Raw genomic sequence first — 21,067 nt, 5'->3', positions numbered from 1 at the left:
TGGCCTTTTCCAGTTCTGTGGCTGCTGCTGGGTTTTCCAAATTTGCTAACTTGCTGAGTACAGGACTTTAACAGCATTACCTTTTTAAAAAGCTCGGCTGTAATTCCATCACCTCCACTAGCTTTGTTCTCAGTAATGCTTCCCACAAGGCCCTCTTGACTTCACACTCCAGAATGTCTGGCTCTAGGTGAGTGACCACAGCATTGTGGCTATCTGGGTCATTAAGAACTTTTTTGCATAGTTCTTCTGTGTAATCTTGCCTCTTCTTTTTAATCTGTTCTGCTTCTCTTAGGTCCTTACCATTTCTGTCCTTTATCATGCCCATCCTTGTATGAAGTGTTCCCTTGATAGCTTGTTTTCTTGAAGAGATCTCTAGTCTTTCCCATTCTACTGTTTACTTCTTTGCATTATACGCTTAAGGTCTTTTTATCTCTCCTTGCTATTCTCTGTAACACTGCATTCAGATGGGTATCTTTCCCTTTCTCTCTTGCTTTTTTTTGCTTCTCCTCTTTCCTTAGCTATTTGTAAAGCCTCCCCAGACAACCACTTTGCCTTCTTACATTTCTTTTTTCTTTGGGATGACTTTGACCACTGCCTTCTACAAGCCTCCATCCGCAGTTCTTTGGGCACTCTGTCTACTGTATCTATTTTTTTTTTTTAAATAAATAAACAAATTTTATTTTATTTTATTTTTTTTGGATAAACTAATTAGTTTATTCCTACAATCCATATCCTTTATTTTCTTTTTTTTTATTAATTTATTTTTTTTTATTTTACAATATTATATTGGTTGGTTTTGCCCTACATTGACATGAATTCGCCCCAGGTGTACATGAGTTCCCCCTCCTGAACCCCCCTCTCACCTCCCTCCTCCCTTTATCCTCCCTCTGGGTCATCGCCGCACACCAGCCCCGAGTATCCTGTAACATGCATTGACCCTGAACTGCTGATTCGTTTCACATATGACAACATACATGTTTCAATGTCATTCTCTCAGATCATCCCACCCTCACCCTCTCCCACAAAGTCCCAAAGACTGTTCGATACAACTGTGTCTCTTTTGCTGTCTCGTATACAGGGTTATATTTCCATCTTTCTAAATTCCATATATATGTGTTAGTATACTGTATTGGTACGTTTCTTTCTGTCTTACTTCACTCTGTATAATAGGCTCCAGTTTCATCCACCTCATTAGAACTGATTCAAATGCATTCTTTTTAATGGCTGAGTAATACTCCATTGTGTATATGTACCAAAGCTTTCTTATCCATTCATCTGCAGATGGACATCTAGGTTGCTTCCATGTCCTGGCTATTATAAACAGTGCTGCGATGAACATTGGAGTACATGTGTCTCTTTCAATTCTGGTTTCCTCGGTGTGTATGCCCAGAAGTGCGATTGCTGGATCATATGGCAGTTCTATTTCCAGTTTTTTGAGGAATCTCCACACTGTTCTCCATAGTGGCTGTACTAGTTTGCATTCCCACCAACAGTGTAAGAGGGTTCCCTTCTCTCCACATCCTCTCCAGCATTTATTGCATGTGGACTTTTGGATAGCAGCCATTCTGACTGGTGTGAAATGGTATCTCATTGTGGTTTTGATTTGCATTTCTCTGATGATGAGGGATGTTGAGCATTTTTTCATGTGTTTGTTAGCCATCTTTATGTCTCCTTTGGAGAAATGTCTGTTTAGTTCTTTGGCCCATTTTTTGATTGGGTCATTTATTTTTCTGGAATTGAGCTGCAGGAGCTGCTTATATATTTTGGAGATTAATCCTTTATCAGTTGCTTCATTTGCTATTATTTTCTCCCATTCTGAAGGCTGTCTTTTCACCTTACTTATAGTTTCCTTTGCTGTGCAGAAGCTTTTGATTTTAATTAGGTCCCATTTGTTTATTTTTGCTTTTATTTCCAATATTCTGGGAGGTGGGTCTTGGAGGATCCTGCTGTGATTTATGTCGGAGAGTGTTTTGCCTACGTTCTCCTCTAGGAGTTTTATAGCTTCTGGTCTTACATTTAGCTCTCTAATCCATTTTGAGTTTATTTTGGTGTATGGTGTTAGGAAGTGTTCTAGTTTCATTCTTTTACAAGTGGCTGACTAGTTTTCCCAGCACCACTTGTTAAAGAGACTGTCTTTTCTCCATTGTACATTCTTGCCTCCTTTGTCAAAGATAAGGTGTCCATAGGTGAGTGGATTTTTCTCTGGGCTTTCTATTTTGTTCCATTGATCTATATTTCTGTCTTTATGCCAGTACCATACTGTCTTGATGACTGTGGCTTTGTAGTAGAGCCTGAAGTCTGGCAGATTAATTCCCCCAATTCCATTCTTCTTCCTCAAGATTGCTTTGGCTATTCGAGGTTTTCTGTATTTCCATACAAATTGTGAGATTATTTGTTCTAGTTCTGTGAAAAATATTGTTGGTAGCTTGATAGGGATTGCATTGAATGTATAAATTACTTTGGGTAGTATACTCATTTTTACAATATTTATTCTTCCAATCCATGAACACGGTATATTTCTCCATCTATTAGTGTCCTCTTTGATTACTTTCACTAGTGTTTTATAGTTTTCTATGTACAAGTCTTTTGTTTCCTTAGGTAGATATATTCCTAAGTATTTAATGTCTACTGTATCTAATCCTTTGAAATATTTGTCACCTCCACTGTATAATCATAATGGATTTGATTTGTGGTTTTCCCTAGTTTCTTCAAGTTAAGCATGAATTTTGTAATAAGGAGTTCATGATCTGAGCCACAGTCAGCTCCAGGTCTTATTTTTGCTAACTGTATAGAGCTTCTCCATCTTCGGCTGCAAAGAATGTAATCAATCTGATTTTGGTATTGACCATTTGGTTATGTCCAAGTGTAGAGTCATCTCTTATGCTGCTGGAAAAGGGTGTTTGCTATGATCTCTTATGCTGCTGGAAAAGGGTGTTTGCTATGTCAGTGTGTTCTCCTGACAAAACTCTGTTAGCCTTTGCCTTGATTCATTTTGTACTCCAAGGCCAAACTTGCCTGTTACTACAGGTGTCTCTTGACTTCCTACTTTTGCATTCTAATCCCCTATGATGAAAAGGACATTTTTTTTTTTCAGTGTTAGTTCTAGAAGGTCTTATAGGTGTTCATAGAACCGTTCAACTTCATCTTCTTCAGCATTAGTAGTTGGGGCATAGACTTGGGTTACTGTGATGTTGAATAGTTTGCCTTGGAAATGAATTGAGGTCATTCTGTTGTCTTTGAGATCACACCCAAGTACTGCAGATGCTGATTACAGCCATGAAATTAAAAGACGCCTACTCCTTGGAAGGAAAGTTATGACCAACCTTGATAATATATTAAAAAGCAGAGACATTACTTTGCCAACCAAGGTCCGTCTAGTCAAGGCTATGGTTTTTCCCGTGGTCATGTATGGATGTGAGAGTTGGACTGTGAAGAAAGCTGATCGTCGAAGAATTGATGCTTTTGAACTGTGGTGCTGGAGAAGACTCTTGAGAGTCCCTTGTACCACAAGGAGATCCAACCAGTCCATTCTAGAGGAGATCGATCCTGGGTGTTCATTGGAAGGACTGATGCTAAAGCTGAAACTGCAATACTTTGGCCACCTCATGCGACGAGTTGACTCACTGGAAAAGACTCTGATGCTGGGAAAGGTTGGGGGCGGGAAGAGAAGGGGACGACCGAGAATGAGATGGCTGGATGGCATCACCGACTCGGTGGACATGAGTTTGAGTGAACTCCGGGAGTTGGTGATGGACAAGGAGGCCTGGCGTGCTGTGATTCATGGAGTCGCAGAGAGTCGGACACGACTGAGCGACTGAACTGAACTGAACTGAACTGCATTTCAAGATTCTTTTGTTAACTATGTGGGCTACTCCGTTTCTGCTAAGGGATTCTTGCCCACAGTAGCAGATATAATGGTCATCTGAATCAAATTAGGGAAAGCTAAGTGTTGGTACAATGCCAACAAGACTGCTTAAGGCCAAAAGTGACTCAGAAGAGTATTTTCCTTCCTAAGGCTGTCTCAAATACTGCTTGAGAGGAGTCACGAAGAAAGAGTTATAGTTTATATGAATAAGGGTATACAGTTATTAGCAAAGTTCCAAATCATGTGTCTTTAATAGAATTTCATTTTTAATTCCTTGAAATGTTGGTATTTTATTGGTGGGCACTTTTGAGGAAGATGAAATTTCTAGGTGTTATTCTTTTGGTACGGTGGTTGCTGTTCAGTCCCCAGGTCATGTCTGTCTCTTTGAAACCCCATGGAATGCAGCACGCCAAGCTTTCGTGTTCCTCACCATCTCCTGAGTTTGCCCAAGTTCATGTCCATTGAATCGGTGATGCCATCCAACCATCTCATCCTCTGTCACCCTGTTCTTCTTCTGCTTTCAGTCTTTCCCAGTATTAGGGACTTTTTCAATGAGTTGGCTGTTCCCATCAGGTGGCCAAAGTATTGCATCTTCAGCCTCCATCCTTCCAATGAGTATTCATGGTTGATTTCCTTTAAGATTGACTAGTTTGATCTCCTTGCCATCCAAAGGACTCTGAAAAGTCTTTTCCAGCACCACAATTCGAAAGTGTCAATTCTTTGACACTCTGCCTTTTTTATGGTCCATCCCACATACAGGTATGATTATTGGAAAGACAATATTCTTGACTATACGGACCTTTGAAGGCAAAGTGATGTCTTTGCTTTTTAACACTATGTCTAGGTTTGTCACAGCTTTCCTGCCAAGGAAAGTATGCAGTATCTAAATACTGTTTCTCATGTAGTGGTCCTGTAGCTCTTTGCAAAATGGGTCAAAACTGTGGGTTTTTATCCTAGAAAAATGCGTGTGGATACAGATAAATTTGATTTTCACTTTAGGAGGGGCTTCATAGATTACTTGAAGCTCGTTGGTGGCAAATGCCCTGAATTGTTCTAATCTTCCTGAGGAATAAGGGTAGTTTATATTCTGTTGGTTGATGATCGCTTGGGATTATTAGCATGGAAGGTATCATTTTTATGACTTCAGAAACCATAGTAAATTTGAAAAATGATTGCAACTTTTTGAGGGGCATATGTTAGAATGCATAAGCTTCCAAATGATTTCCTTCCACCATTTTCACCAAAACAATGTGTTTGAGTTTTGGCCACTGAGAAATAATATACAATAATGTTATGAGCCTGGGCTTAACAGTTGTTAAGAGCATGGGCTTTATGTCAGAATTTGAGGATGGGGAGCAAGATCCAAACTTTATTCTGCCACTCACCTAGTACAGGACAGTTGAATCTTTCTTTACCTTACTTTTTTTCATCTGTAAATAGGGTTAACAGTGCATTTTATGGCATGGTGTGAGGATTACATGAGCTAATGAATGAAAAGCTATATGTAGAGTGTCTGACATGAATTAGAATTCAGTTAATAATATCTGTCATTCTCTGTCTGAGATTCTTAATATTTTGCAATAATTTCAGATGACTCTAGATCATATTCACTATTATTTTAAATTATCAAATCACTTTGAGACTAATTGAGAAGTTCAGACTATGGATTGCCAAGTGGCAAAACTGTAGTTAAAACATATGGTTAGGGTGCTTTGGGCCACTTGGGGAAATGGATTTTATAGAGATGCTAGAAATGTTAAATAAAGTTTATCGAACAGAATAATTATTGTTATCAGTAACTTCAACATCTTGTGTTCATACATATTGGTCTCACTGCTAGGAAGACTTTTATTATTATCACTGTTAAACAGATAGTTTAAACAGGATCCCATTCACAAAAGCAAGCTGAGAAACTTAAAATTACAGCATATGTCTGTCCTTGAATTGATCCCATGATTCTTGAGAATTTAAAGAAGCCTCCGGAGTATTTCTTAAAATCTAGTTTGAAAGAATTTATCCATATTCACACAAGATTTATTGAAAATACTAGGTTTCCCAAATTTGGAAGATTCTCCCTATCTTTTTGATTTATTTTCTGATTTTTTTTTAACCTGAACAGGGAGAACCCTAGCAGGCTGTCTGAAAACTAAGCAGATTGTGTGTGTGTGTGTTTCTGTGTATATGTAGCCAGTGTGTATGCATGTATCTGTGTTTGTGTCTACCTATTTATCTCTCTCTAGATGTATTTATCTGTGTGTGTGCATGTTCCTGCATCTATATTCTTTCCCAGTCATCTTATGACTGAGAACAGAAAAGACACCAAGAAATAAAGGCCTGAGAAGACTATTCATCACTGGGGTCTGCCTCTCAGCCTGACTAGGAGCTCCCCAGGGAGTCTTAACAAAGCACTGCAGAGTCCAAATTCTTCTCCCCACCCCCACACAATCTGGGGGACTCTGTACTTTGAGGCTGTTCTATCACCTTCACCCTCAGACTTTGCAGAACCTCCCCTCCCCCATTCATCTCTGGGCCCATCAGGGATGTGGGCAAAGGAAGCATTAAAATGGGTAGATTGATAGCCTTGGGATCACATCGATCTTCATATGTGTTGAATATTATGTCAATTATTCATCACTCAGAGATATCATTGCAGGGAAAAATCACATTAAGAGGAAGCAGGAAAACTAGAGGTTATAAATTCCAACCCCAGCCAGTGACTGTGCTGGAATTCAGCGCCAGCTCCTCTGTGGTGGTCTCATTGGAAGGCTGGAGTCTCAGACTTTCTTTCAGAAATATTTTTTCTCCTGTCTTACCTTCTACCAGGCAGAGACTCAGCCTTCCAGAGGTGAAAAAGAGCTGATAGATCTGTGGACACAATGCTCCTAAGTTTCCTTTGAATTCTGCCATCACCTCGAGTTGGCTGTCTAAAAAATGCCATTTTCTCTCAGTTGACTCAAGGAAGCTTTTTTTTTTTTTTCCAGCACTAGATGATACCAAAAATGGGTGTCTGAGAAGATGGCAAATGCCACAGAATAAATATAACTCAACCCAGCATACAAAGTTGTTGACGGAGAGAGTGTGGGAGTATAAGGACTCGACCACCAGGCAGTGACTCAGCCTTCCCAAACTTGCATTTCCTCATCTTGTGAGTTTAGGGATCCTGCCAGTTCCAGTGGGTGGTTGTGAAGATTAAATTAGGTAACCTCGATCACATAATTCCGAGTCCCTCAACCTTATGGAGCTACTGGTACTTTATGACACACTTTGTGGGAGGGCCACTGAGTCGTTCTTCAGAGTCTCTGAAGGTTCTGGGGAGAAGCTTAGATGTTTTCTGTGCAGTAGCGTCTTCTGCTGGAGAGCTGGTCCTGCAGGCACCAGTCTCCATCCCCAGCTTCCTTCGCACCAGCAGACGTGACTCCCTTGTTTCATTCCCTCAGAGAAACACCAACACAGGCACCATTTATGTATCCATTCACAGAGTGACTGCTTCCTGAGCTCCTCCTATGGGCCATGGAGCACGAGTTTTGAACAAGAGGAAAGGTCCTCCTCTCTTCAAGCTTATATTCAAGCCTGATCGACCAAAAATGAGTCCACAGCAGATATACCAGCAAATTCAGGTGTAACAGGCACTTCGAAGGTGATAACACAGGGTGACATGATGCAGAGTGGAGTGGGGTGTGAGGTCAGAGAAAGAACTTTTGAGGAGGTGATAATGAAGCCATCACCTGAAAGGTAGGTGGGAGCCATTTATGTGAAGATCTCCGGGAAAAGTGTTCCAGGCAAAGGGAGCTGCAAGTTTGAGGTGGGAAGAAGATGAGGTTGTTTTAGAAAGGACAGTGTGACAGGAAAGCGTGGTCTGAGATGATTCGAGGGATAAGCAGAACTTGGGAGGCCAGAATAAGGAATTTGGCTTGTATTCTTGAACAACGGGACAATTTCCAGCAGGTGTATGACATATTTTGGTTCGTGGTTCAGGCAGGGAGTTCACTTTGGCTTGTGTATAAGGGGTTGTGGAGGAACAGGAGTGGGAAGAACAGGTAGAGGCTCTGTGGTTGAGAAGCTGAGACATGGTGGTGGCTTGGACTGGGGTTATACCAATGGAAAGGTGTCGATGAATGACTGGGCTCAGGAGCAGTTCTGAGAGCTTTGGGATTCAGGGCTAGCTCCTGTACCCTGAGAGAATCTACCAAGGGACTGAATGTAGGCCAGTGAGGAGGGAGGAAAGAGAGGATGCTCCTAGGTGTTTTGTAAGCTTTGGCTACCCTGCAATCTAGGGGGGAAAATGGCAGATTTGGGTCATGAAATGTGTCAGCTTTTCCCTGCCTTGGGAATGTTCTTACTGGTGCTGTGTCTCCATGGGCCCTGGTCTCCCGTCCCCGCTGTCTCTCTCCCTTGGCTTTCTCCTTTTCTGTGTGTGCTCTGTTCTGAAGACTGAATATCCTTAGGCACAGGTTGACATTATTCAGAGCTTTATATTGCTAGCCTTCTGAGCGCCCAGACCTGTGCTAGTCTCAGTATGCCATATGGGCAGACTTCTGGAAGCCAAACTCATGCTAATATTTCTTGTGCCGCTTCTAGGAAGAGCATCCTCTCCCCTTTGTCCCTAGGACTTTCCTGAGGGGCTTGTCTCCCACTGATCACAAGATGGTTCTGTATAACACAGTTTAGGAACTCTCAGCTCTGCCACCCTTTGGTTGTATGAGCTAGAGCAAGCTACTTAACACATGCCAGGTCTACTTTCTGTGTCTGTGAAATGGGAAACCTGCTTTCTAGAGCATATAGGAAGATTTTAGGAAACCCTGGGGACCTGGCAGATACTGCTCAGAGCAAAAGTAACCTAACTGGTTGTTACTGCTTTTTTTGTTTTCCTCTTATCTGTATTGAATTGAACAAAGAAGTCCTGAACCAGTTAAAATGAAACAGGAAGTAGCGGGTTCTGATATTTTGTCATCTTCACCTGGTCGTGGAATCAGAGGGGTGGTGAGGACCTTAGAGAGTATTTCTGCTAATCCCTTGGTGTAACCAGAGAGGAATATTTGTGAAGAGGACCCTTACAGAGATTTCATGTGGCAGCACATTTCTGAGAGTGTTCTGCAGAATAGTAACCATGCGATGATTTGCTCAAAGAAAGACTTCATGGTCTAATAACCAAGAAATGTTACATGTCAGATCTCCTCCTTGTAGATGTTCAGACTGTTTGCCCAATAAAGGCTCTGATGAGTCCTGTAATGAAATCTGCCAGTCCCTTTTTATTATAGCATTCTCCACTGTCCTTAACTGGAGAAGCTTTTGTCTATCAGCTTTACTAACATCCTGTAGAATGTGTGTTCTTTAGAATGTCCTTGGGAAATCCTACTTTAGCCAAAGGAGCCCACATTTCAAACTGATGGTTGGTTTCTTGAGACAGTTCTTGAGTCGGCTTACCCACCATGTAGCAAAGTCCATCTACTGACACTGGGTTGTGGTGAAGAAGGGGGTATACAGCATCTATTTGCAGGGACATGGAAGAACTATACAAAAAGATCTTCATGACCCAGATAATCACGATGGTGTGATAACTCACCTAGAGCCAGACTTCCTGGAATGTGAAATCAAATGGGCCTTAGGAAGCATCACTATGAACAAAGCTAGTGCAGGTGATGGAATTCCAGTTGAAGTATTTCAAATCCTAAAAGATGATGCTGTGAAAGTGCTGCACTCAATATGCCAGCAAATTTGGAAAACTCAGCAGTGGTCACAGGACTGGAAAAGGTCAGTTTTTATTCCACTCCCAAAGAAAGGCAATGCCAAAGAATGCTCAAACCACACAATTGCACTCATCTCACATGCTAGTCAGTTCAGTTCAGTTCAGTCACTTAGTTGTGTCCGACTGTTCCAACCCCATGGACTGCAGCATACCAGGCCTCCCAGTTCATCACCAACTCCTGGAGTTTACTCAAACTCATGTCCATTGAGTCGGTGATGCCATCCAACCATCTCATCCTCTGTCGTCCCCTTCTCCTCCTGCCTTCAATCTTTCCTAGCATCAGGGTCTTTTCAAATGAGTCAGCTCTTCACATCAGGTGACCAAAATTTCACGCTAGTAAAGTAATCTTCAAAGTTCTCCAAGCCAGGCTTCAGCAATACGTGAACCATGAACTTCCAGATGTTCAAGCTGGTTTTAGAAAAGGCAGAGGCACCAGAGATCAAATTGCCAACATCTCCTGGATCATCGAAAAAGCAAGAGAGTTCCAGAAAAACATCTGTTTCTGCTTTATTGACTATGCCAAAGCCTTTGACTGTGTGGATCACAATAAACTGGAAAATTCTGAAAGAGATGGGAATACCACACCACCTTACCTGCCTCCTGAGAAATCTGTTTGCAGGTCAGAAAGCAACATTTAGAACTGGACATGGAGCAACAGAATGGTTCCAAATAGGGAAAGGAGTACGTCAAGGCTGTATATTGTCACCCTACTTATTTAACTTATATGCAGAGTACATCATGGGTTGGAGGAAGCACAAGCTGGAATCAAGATTGCTGAAAGAAATATCAATAACCTCAGATACGCAGATGACATCACCCTTATGGCAGAAAGTGAAGAAGAACTAAAGAGCCTCTTGATGAAAGTGAAAGAGGAGAGTGAAAAAGTTGGCTTAAAGCTCAACATTCAGAAAATTAAGATCATGGCACTTCATGGCAAATAGATGGGGAAACAGTGGAAACAGTGGCTGACTTTTTCTGGGCTCCAAAATCACTGCAGATGGTGACTGCAGCCATGAAATTAAAAGATACTTACTCCTTGGAAGGAAAGTTATGACCAACCTAGAGAGCATGTTAAAAAGTTTTGCCCACAAAGGTCCATCTAGTAAAGGTTTTTCCAGTGGTCATGTATGGATGTGAGAGTTGGACTGTAAAGAAAGCTGAGCCCTGAAGAATTGATGCTTTTGAACTGTGGTGTTGGAGAAGACTCATGCGAGTCCCTGGACTGCAAGGAGATCCAACCAGTCCATCCTAAAGGAAATCAGTCCTGAATATTCCTTGGAAGGACTGATGCTGAAGCTGGAACTCCAATACTTTGGCCACCTGATATGAAGAACTGACTCATTTGAAAAGACCCTGATGCTGGGAAAGATTGAAGGCAAGAGGAGAAGGGGATGACAGAAGATGAGATGGTTGGATGGCATCAACGACTCAATGGACATGAGTTTAAGTAAACTCCAGGAGTTGGTGATGGACAGGGAGGCCTGGCATGCTGCAGTCCATGGGTTCGCAAAGAGTTGGACATGACTGAGCAACTGAATTGAACTGAACCGAACTGAAGCAAAGATAAGACTTCCCTTGGACCTCAGATGGTAGAGAATCTGTCTGCAATGCAGGAGACCTTGGTTCAGTCCCTGGGGTGGGGAGATACCCTGGAGAGAGGCATGGCAACCCACTCCAGTATTGTTGCCTGGAGAATTGCATGGACAGAGAAACCTGTTGGGCTACAGTCTATGTGGTGACAGTCAGACATGACTGAGTGACTAATGCTTCACTTCAGTCAAGGATAATGAACAGGAGACTTGAGCTCAAAAGACCTCAACTACCCAGTGGATTTCAGGGAAGGATTTTTAAAGGCACCATTTGGGGTGAGGGTTGCAGTTCCTGGACTTGTTCTGATTCGTTGGTGGTGAGGTAACAGGGTGCTGTTTTGGGAATCTTAATCATCAATCTTCTAGTTCAACTAGTCTGGGGTCTATGTGCTTAGGGTCAGCAGATAGTCATAATCTTCCACCTGGGTGGGGGGGTCTTAGATTCTGCAATAAAACTCAAAAATATATGTCAGGTTGTTACATATATATCCCTTGAGAAGGATCTGGGGCTCTATTTTATCGCTGCACTGTTGTGCAAGCTATCTTGCTTAACTACTTTGTGTTAGATCACTTCTCTAATTAGTAACTGCTTGAATTTGCTCTTTGGAACTCAGGAAAGACCTAGGACACTAAAGCCTTTTCCCCCTACAAACAAGAGAGGTCTTGCCACTGGGGATTCTTCACAGGATCCTGCTTGGTTTCAGCCCCTCTTCCTTTCCTTAGATACTCCTCAGTCCTGAGGGAATCAGGTGGGAAGCGAAGGAAGGGAAGAAAGTTTTGGATAGAGAGTTTAGTCATAAACTCAGCAGAGAACTCAGTTATAAGGGACTCAGTTTCAATTTCCAGTAGCAGAGATTACAGCAGCCATGAGAGACAATTAAGAGGCAAGGAGATCCAACCAGTCCATTCTAAAGGAGATCAATTCTGGGTGTTCATTGGAAGGACTGATGCTAAAGCTGAAACTCCAATACTTTGGCCACCTCATGTGATGAGTTGACTCACTGGGAAAGACTCTGATGCTGGGAGGGATTGGGGGCCGGAGGAGACGGGGACGACAGAGAATGAGATGGCTGGATGGCATCACCAACTTGATGGACATGAGTTTGAGTGAACTCTGGGAGTTGGTGATGGACAGGGAGGCCTGGCGTGCTGTGATTCATGGGGTCGCAAAGAGTCAGACATGACTGAGCGACTGAACTGAACTTACTCCCCAGCCCACTGCCCCCCATCCCAATCTCTGCATCCTCTCTGCCCCAGCAACACCTGGAGTCCTTCGGTTTACCTAAGACGTGAAGATTCTCAGCAACTCTGAACAAGCAGGGGCTTTTGGGGAAACAGAATCCCGTGGGACTCCAAGAGTTTTTACAGACAAGATGGCATCATCTGTCCATGTAGGTTAACTGTTGAATGTCAGCCAGGAAGACCTAAATGAAGTGGACTTCATCTTGTACCTTTCCTGTTCCCAAATGTGGGCCTGGAGAACTTGGTCAGCTCAATCAGCCAGAAAGAGTGTGATTGGGCGGTGGGAGAGAGTTTAGATGGAGTTGAAAACTAAGATATAAAGCTATGAAAATGGGGAAAAGACATTTTCACCTTTAAAAATAAAGGAAGAAATTCCTTGACTGCCCAGTGAGTAGAACTCAGTTCTTTCACTGTGTAGCGTCGGGTTCAATCCATGGTTGAGAAAATAACATCCCATAAGTCATGTGGTACAGCAGAAATGAAAGGAAAATAAACTCACAGCATAGTTTGAGAGAGAAACAGACAAGCTTTTTAGATAGAAAAAAATCTGGCAGGTTGGATGTCACTTTTATGGTGTAGGAAATCTTCCCTTGGAGGTTGTCTGTCATGTGGCAGCAGAAGGAGAAGTATGAAAAAGAACTTGGTTAGCAACCAATGCTTGATTGCATCCAGTGCAGGGGTGGGCGGGCCCAGCCATGTCCGACTCTTTGCTATTCCATGGAGCCCACCAAGCTCCTCTGTCCATGGGGTTCTCCATGCAAGAATACTGGAGTGGGTTGCCATTTCCTCCTCCAGGAGATCTTCCCAACCCAGGAATCGAAACTTTGTCTCTTGTAACTCCTGCATTGCAGGTGGATTCTTTACCACTAGCACTAGCCCCTAGGTTGCAGCAAGACAGAGGGTGATAATCCAGGAAAAGGATTTCATTCTGATTACTTTACCACCAAAAGATGCCTTGTCAATGGGGAATGTTTCCCCACCCCACATCCCTCCAGATTTCCAGCTTGAATTTGTGTGCATCTTACTGTTACAAAGCTAGTAGCTCTCTTCTCACTTCAGGGATGTATTCTGAGCTAATAGTTGGAGTGGGGAGAGGGTCGCCTCAGTGCCCTTGCGGTTAGTGGCCCATAAGGAAGGTAGAGGAACCAGATATCTCGAAAAACACCATTTATTTTGTGCTTTGTAAAGCCTTAGAGCATCTGTCAAATATTTGAGCTTGAGGGCTCAACAGTTTAAATCCAAATCTTCTCAGCTTGCCAGGAACCACATTTCAAAATTCTTGGACCTCTGTCATAGTATTTTCCATATGGCATCCTAATGCAGGGCTATGCTTTTACGACTGTAACACTGAGGAGGTGACTGTGAGATCCACAGGTGGTCGGTTGGTCAAGGCAGCAGGAGAGGAGAACAGGGAGCATCCAAGGCTCTGAAAGCTTGGAGGCGAGACCACCAGGGCCTGGTCTCTCCGCTTCATCCAGGCAGAGAGACTCGAGCCAGACCATTGGTTTTAATGATCTTCAACAGTTAAAAAAAATTAGTACATCTGCATGGTAAAATTTAAATACTACAAATAAATACTCAGTGAAAAATAAATTCCTTTCCTATCTTGGACCCCAGTACCCCAGTTTATTGACTTATCGTGTTCTAAGTTTTTTATGTATATGATCTCACTTAATCCTTATAACAGCTACAAGATTTAGGTTCCATTATTATTGCCATGTCAGATGAGTTTCCCATCTATCTGGTGTAGGGACCTTGTGCCCCAGATGTGACCCCAGGGGTCACCCACGCTTGGGCTCACTTTAACCCAGGGTAGGTCAGTAGAACTTACCCACTTAGAGATAAGGTAACATGCTTTCTACTCCTCACTCTTCTCTACCTTCTCTGTCACTGGTCTCACTGTTTGCTCTGTGGCCACGGACCAAGTTTCATGGAGAAGTCAATTAGAAATGTAGAGAACTGTGCAGACTTGGTGATCAGGCAGGAGAGGAAAGGGATAGAAGAAAGGAGTTTGTTGAAGATGTCTCCGGCATCTGAAAAGAAGTGACAAGATGAAGATGAAGACAAACTAGGGATAGCAGTAAGATAACGAGGATGGAGAAGAGGTTCTGTGAGGAACTGAGCTTACCTTTCATGCTGAATGTTGTTTGGCCATCATCTTGAATTCCCTATGTCCACCAGGAAATCCACAATCTAATTCCTGATTGAACTTCACCAGATTAGTCCCCTTTAGGGAACCCATCTCTCCAGGATGATACTTGTGAATTGCCAGCTGGGGGGTAGCTGGAGTGTTAGTGAGAATCAGAGTCCAAGGAACTAGAAGGGGTCGGAGGAGGAGTAGGGGCAAGAACAAAGGAGTAAAGAGACAATGGGCCAAGATGAACAGGCTGGCAAGTGGGCGGTCTGGAGGGGACAAGGGAAGAGCCAGGTGTGGAAATCCTAAAGTTAGGGTGCCAGGAAGGGATGACACCAGTCAGAGGGGGGAAACATGTGGGGCTCCAAAGTGAGAGAGGAGGATGGTGCCGGGGAGGAGGCCAAGGGCTGAAAGATGGAGGAGACAGGGGAGGAAGGTGAGTTGGACAGTGAGAGCAAGAAGGATCAGGAAGAGGAGGTGGAGGCTGGAATTGAGAGGAGGAAATTGCAGGTAGTTTTCTTGTCTTTTTTTCAGTTGGCACTCTGTGCATGCTCATCCTCTGAAAATCAGTAACTGGTGGAAACTCAGACCTGATCCAGCAGTTATGTCACACTGCTGAGTGCATCATCCCATTCAAAATGGAAATGCCCTCTATGAAGTGTACATTCCACTCCCTTTGTGACCAGTCAGTAATCTCCACCAATCATGAAAGTGGTCCCAGTTTCTAGGTTGAAGAATGGTCAGAGGAATCGGCAAAGAGAGGAAATGGAGTCTAATAGTTGTCCCTGTTCCTTGGGATAACATGTAGTTTTCCCCTTGGTAGGCAAAGATTGATCAAAAGGTTAGCATAGAGTTGGAGACTGGGACCTGGGAGAATGGCTCTGAAGTGGGAATGGCCAAATTGGGAAGAAGTCATTGCCACCCTCCTTTCTGTTTAACTTACTTCATTTCCCAAAATCCTTTCATATCCGTATCACTCCATGAATACAAGATAATCAGAGATTACCGTTCTACCAATAAATATACTGAAGGCCAGAGAGGAAACTATTAATATATAGGCAGGCAGCAGATGACAGATTGTCCGGATTAGAACCTGGGCCAAAAGTCAAGGAGTAGGGGGTATCCAGAAAGGGGCACAAATGGCCCATGACAGCATGATTCTACCCCATGTTTCTGGACAGAATCATACAGGGCTGCTTCAGAGCAAAGCTTTATGTTAGTAGTATAGCCCTTCTCCTGGTCCTGATGATCCCTTGGTATTTTATCTGACCCTTAACTAGAGCCAGAAACACAGGGTCAAGCTGATAGATCAAGCTCAGGAGCTACTCACTCCTGAGTGCCTAAGGACTAGATTTGGACTTTCTTGATCAGTACCCTAGATGCCCATCTCCATGTCAGGTGATGTAGGAAGCTATTGCACCCGCTCCCTTTCTTTTGTCTGATGTAGCAATTCTATTTGCTTATCATTCCTTTTTTAAAAAAATTGAAGTATAGTTGAATTACTATATTAGTTTCAGATGTACAGGATAGCATTTCAAAATTTTTATAGTCTATATCTCATGTAAGGTTATTATAAAATATTGGTTATGTTCCTTGTGCTTTACCTTATATCCTTGTAACTTCTTCTTATACCTAATAGTATTCACAGGTGGCTCAGAGGTAAAGAATTCGCCTGCCAAGCAGGAGATTCTGGTTCATTTCCTAGATTGGGAACCTCTCCTGGAGAAGGAAATGGCAACCTACTCCAGTATTCTTGCCTAGGAAATCCCCTGGGCGAGGACCACAGTCCATGGGGTTGCAAAGGGTCGGACACAACTTAATGACTAAACAATAACAGTAGTCTGTACCTCTTCATTCCCTTCCTGTACCTTGCCCCTCCCATTACCCTTTTCCCAACCAGTAACCACTAGTTTGTTCTCTGCATCTGTGAGTCTGTTTTGTTTTGTTAGATTTGTTTGTTATTTTTTAGATGCCACATGTAAGTGAAAACATACAGTATTTGTCTTTCTCTGTCAAAATTGTTTAATTAAGCATAATACACTCTAGGTCTGTCCATATTGTTGGAGATGGCAAAATTTTATGACTGAGTGATATTCCATTGTGTGTGTGTATCACATTATCTGTCACACTTAAGTTGTCACATCTGTCAACACTTAAGTTGCTTCCATATCTTGGCAATCATAAATAATGCTGCTGTGAACATTGAGGTGCCTGCACCTTTTTGAATTACTGTTTTTGTTGTCTTTGGATAAGTACCCAAGAGTAGAATTACTGGACCTTAAGATAGTTCCATTTTTAATGTTTTAAGGAAACTCCATGCTCTTTTCCTTAGTGACTGCACTGATTTACATTCACATCAACAGTGCACAAGGGCTCTTTTTTCTCCACATCCTCACTAACACTTGTTATTTGTAGACTTTTCTGATAATGGCCATTCTGACATATCTGAGGTGATATCTCACTGTGGATTTTGTGCTTCCCTGATTAGTGATGTTGAGCATCTTTTCATGTGCCTGTTGGCCATCTGTATATCTTCTTTGGAAAAATGCCTATTCAGGTTCTCTGCCCATTTTAAAGTCAGATTATTTGTTTTTTTGTAATTAAATTATATGATTTCTTTACATATTTTGGATAAGAACCCCTTATAAGACATCATTTGCAAATATCTTCTCCCATTTAGTAGGTTGTCTTTTCATTGACAGTTCCTTTCACTTTGCAAAAGCCTTTAAGTTGAACCCCTTTTTAAGTTGGGTTCCCTTTGTTTATTTTTGTTTTTTCCCTTTCCCAAGGAGACAGATCCAAAGAAATGTGGCTAAGACCAGGGTCAAAGAACACACACCTATTTTTTCCTATAGGACTTTTATGGTTTCTAGTCTTAAATTTAGATTTAATTCATTTTGAATTTATTTTTATATATGATGTAAGAAAATGTTGTAATTTCATTCTTTTATTTGCAAGTTGTCCAGATATGCCAGCACCACTTATTAAAGAGACTGTCCTTTCTCATTGTATAGTCTTGCCTCCTTTGTCATAGGTTAATTAGCCATATGTGCATGGGTTAATTTCTGGGCTTTCTATTCTGTTTTGTTGTGTTTGTCTGTTTTGGGTGCTAGTACATACTGTTTTGATTACTGTAGCTTTGTAGTATAGTCTGAAGTCAGGGAGTGTGATACCTCCAGCTTAGTTCTTTTTCTTTCCTTAAATTTATTTTATTGAAGTATAGTTGATTTACAATGTCATGTTAATTTCTGCTGTATGGCAAAGTAATTCATCTGTAATATCGTATTCTTTTCATTATGGTTTATCACAGGATACTGAACATAGTTCATTGTGCTATACAGTAGGACTGTGTTGTTTATCCATTCTTTAATAGTTTGCATCTGCTAGTCACAAACTCCCAGTCCATCCCTCCCTTACACCCTCCTCCTTGGCAACCACAACTCTATGTCTGTGAACCTGTTCCTATTTCGTAGATAAGTTCATTTGTGTCACATTTTAGATTTCATGTATAAGTGATATCATACAGTATTTTCCTTTTCTTGCCTTCTCTTACTTCACTTAGTAGGATAATCTCTAGATCCATCTGTGTTGCTGCAGATGGCATTATTTCATTCTTTCTATGGCTGAGTAGTATTCCATTGTGTGTGTGTGTATGTGTGTGTGTATACTACATCTTTAATCATTCATCTGTCAATGGGCATTTAGGTTTTTTTCATGTCTTGACTGTTGTGAATACTGCCACAGACTGTTGTGAATGTTTAACAGAGAGATGCATGTATATTTTTGAATTATAGTTTGACCTGAATATTGCCCAGGAATGGGATTGCTGGTCATATGGCAACTTCATTTTTAGTGTTTTGAGGAACCTCCATGTTCTTTTCCATAGTGACTGTACCAATTTACATTCCTATCAACAATATAGGAGGGTTCCTTTTCCTCCACACTCTCTCTAGCATTTGCTATTTGTAAATTTTTAAAATGATGGCCATTCTGAGTGGTGTAAGGTGGTACGCCATTGTAGTTTTGATTTGCGTTTCTTTTCTGTCATGATTGCTTTGGCTGTTTGTTTTTTTGTGGTTCCATACACATTTTAACGATTCTAGGTCTATGATAAATGTCATGGGTGTTTGGATATGGACTGCATTAAATCTAGATTGCTTTGGGTAGTATGGACATTTTAACAATTTTAATTCTTCTAATTCATGAGCAGGCAATATATTTCCATTTATTTATATCATCTTCAATTTCTTTACTCAGTGTCTCATAGTTTTCAGAGTTTAGATCTTTTACCTCCTTGATTAAAATTATTCCTAGGTATTTTACTCGTTTTGATACAACTGTACATTATTTTCTTGATTTCTCTTTTCCAATGGTTCATTATTAGTATATAGAAATGCAACAAATTTATTTACATTAATTTTGTATCCTGCAACTTTACAATCTGCAGTTCATGGATAAGCTCGAGTAGTTTTTCGTGACTTCTGGGGAGGATTTTCTCTATATAGTATCATGTTACATGCAGACAGTGAAGGTTGTTTTTCTTCCTTTCCAATTTGTATTCTTTTTATTTCTTTTTCTTGTCCAATTGCTGTGCCCAGAACTTCCAATACCATGTTAAATAAAAGTGGTGAAAATGGGTGTTTTTGTTTTGTTTCTGATCTTAGTATGTTTGCTGTGGGTATATCATATATAGCCTTTACTCTGTTGAGGTATGTTCCCTTTATATCTTCCTAAGAGTTCTTATCATGATTAAATGTTAAATTAAAAAGATTTTATTTATTTATTTAGCTGCACCAAGTCTTAGTTGCAGCATATGGAATCTTTAGTTGTGGCTTGTGGGATTTTTAGCTGTGGCACATGGGATCTAGTTCCCTGACCAGGGATTGAAGCTGGGCTGCCTGCATTGGGAGCACAGAGTTTAGTCACTGTACCACCAGGAAAATCTCTGATTTTATTAAATGCTTTTTCTGCATTGATAAGATTGTGTGATTTTAATGTTTTGTTTTGTTAAAGTGGTACATCACATTGTTTGATTTATGAATATTGACCCACCTTTGCATCCCTGAAATAGATCCCACTTATTTCAGGAACCAATCCTACTTGTTCCTGGTATATAATCCTTTTTATGTTTTGTTGAATGTGATTTGCTAATCTTTTGTTGAGTATTTCTGTATCTATGTTTATCAGGGTTATTGGCCTATAATTTTCTTTTTTAAAAATGTCTGGTTTTGGAATCAAGATAATACTGGGCTCTTAGAATGAGTTTGGAAGTTTAATTTTTTGAAATAGTTTGTAAAGGTATTAACTCTTCTTTAAATGCTTAGTAAAATTCTCCTATGAAGTTGTCCAGTCCTGGACTTTTTCTGTTGTTGTTGGCAGTTCTTCGATTACTAGTAATTGGTCTCTTCAGATTTTCTATTTCTTCCTAATTCAGTCTTGAAAGATTGTATATTTTTAGGAATTTGTCCATTTCTTCTAGGTTGTCCAATTTGTTGATGTGTAACTTTTTATTGTTGTTGTTCAGTTTCTAAGTTTCGTCCAACTCTTTGCGACCCCATGTACTGCAGCACGCCAGGTTTCCCTGTCCTTCACTATCTCCCAGAGGTTTATCAAACTGATGTCCATTGAGTCAATGATGCCATTCAACCATTTCATCCTCTGTTGCTCCCTTCTCCTCTTGCCCTCAGTCTTTCCCAGAATCAGGGTCTTTTCTAAGGAGTCAGCTCTTTGCATCAGGTGGCCAAAGTATTGGAGCTTCAGCACCAGTCCTTCCAATGAATATTCAGGGTTGAGTTCCTTTAGAATTGACTGGTTTGATGTTCTTGCTGTCCAAGGGACTCTCAAGAGTCTTCTCCAGAACCACAGTTCGAAAGCATCAATTCTTCAGTGCTCAGCCTTCTTTATGGTCCAACTCTCAAATCCATACATGACTACTGGAAAAACTCTAGCTTTGACTATACAGACCTTTGTCAGCAAAGTGATATCTCCATTTTTTAATACACTGTTCTGGGTTTGTCCTAGCTATTCTTCCAAGGAGCAAGTGTCTTAATTTCATGGCTGCAAACACTGTCTGCATTGATTTTGGAGCCCAAGAAATGAAATCTGACACCGTTTCTACATTTTCCCCATCTATTTAACATGAAGTGATAGGACTGGATGCCGTGATCTTTGTTTTTAAATATTGAGTTTTAAGCCAGCTTTTTCATTCTCCTCTTTCACCTTCATCAAGAGGCTCTTTAGTTCCTCTTCACTTTCTGCCATTAAAGTGGTGTCATCTGCATATTTGAGGTGGATGATATTTCTCCCAGTAATCTCGATTCCAGTTTGTGCTTCATCCAGCCCAGTATTTCACATGATGTACTCTGCGTATAAGTTAAATAAGCAGAGTGACAGTATACAGACTTGCATACTCCTTTGCCAATTTTGAACCAGTCTGTTGTTCCATGTCCAGTTCTAACTGTTGCTTCTTGTCCTGCAAACAGGCTTCTCAG

This window comes from Moschus berezovskii, chromosome 8, assembly GCF_049115385.1.
Source record: "Moschus berezovskii isolate FMDL1 chromosome 8, NW_MosBer_1.0, whole genome shotgun sequence".
Lineage (NCBI taxonomy): Eukaryota > Metazoa > Chordata > Mammalia > Artiodactyla > Moschidae > Moschus > Moschus berezovskii.
The sequence above is the reverse complement of the archived record's forward strand: the minus strand, read 5'-3'. Positions refer to the sequence as shown.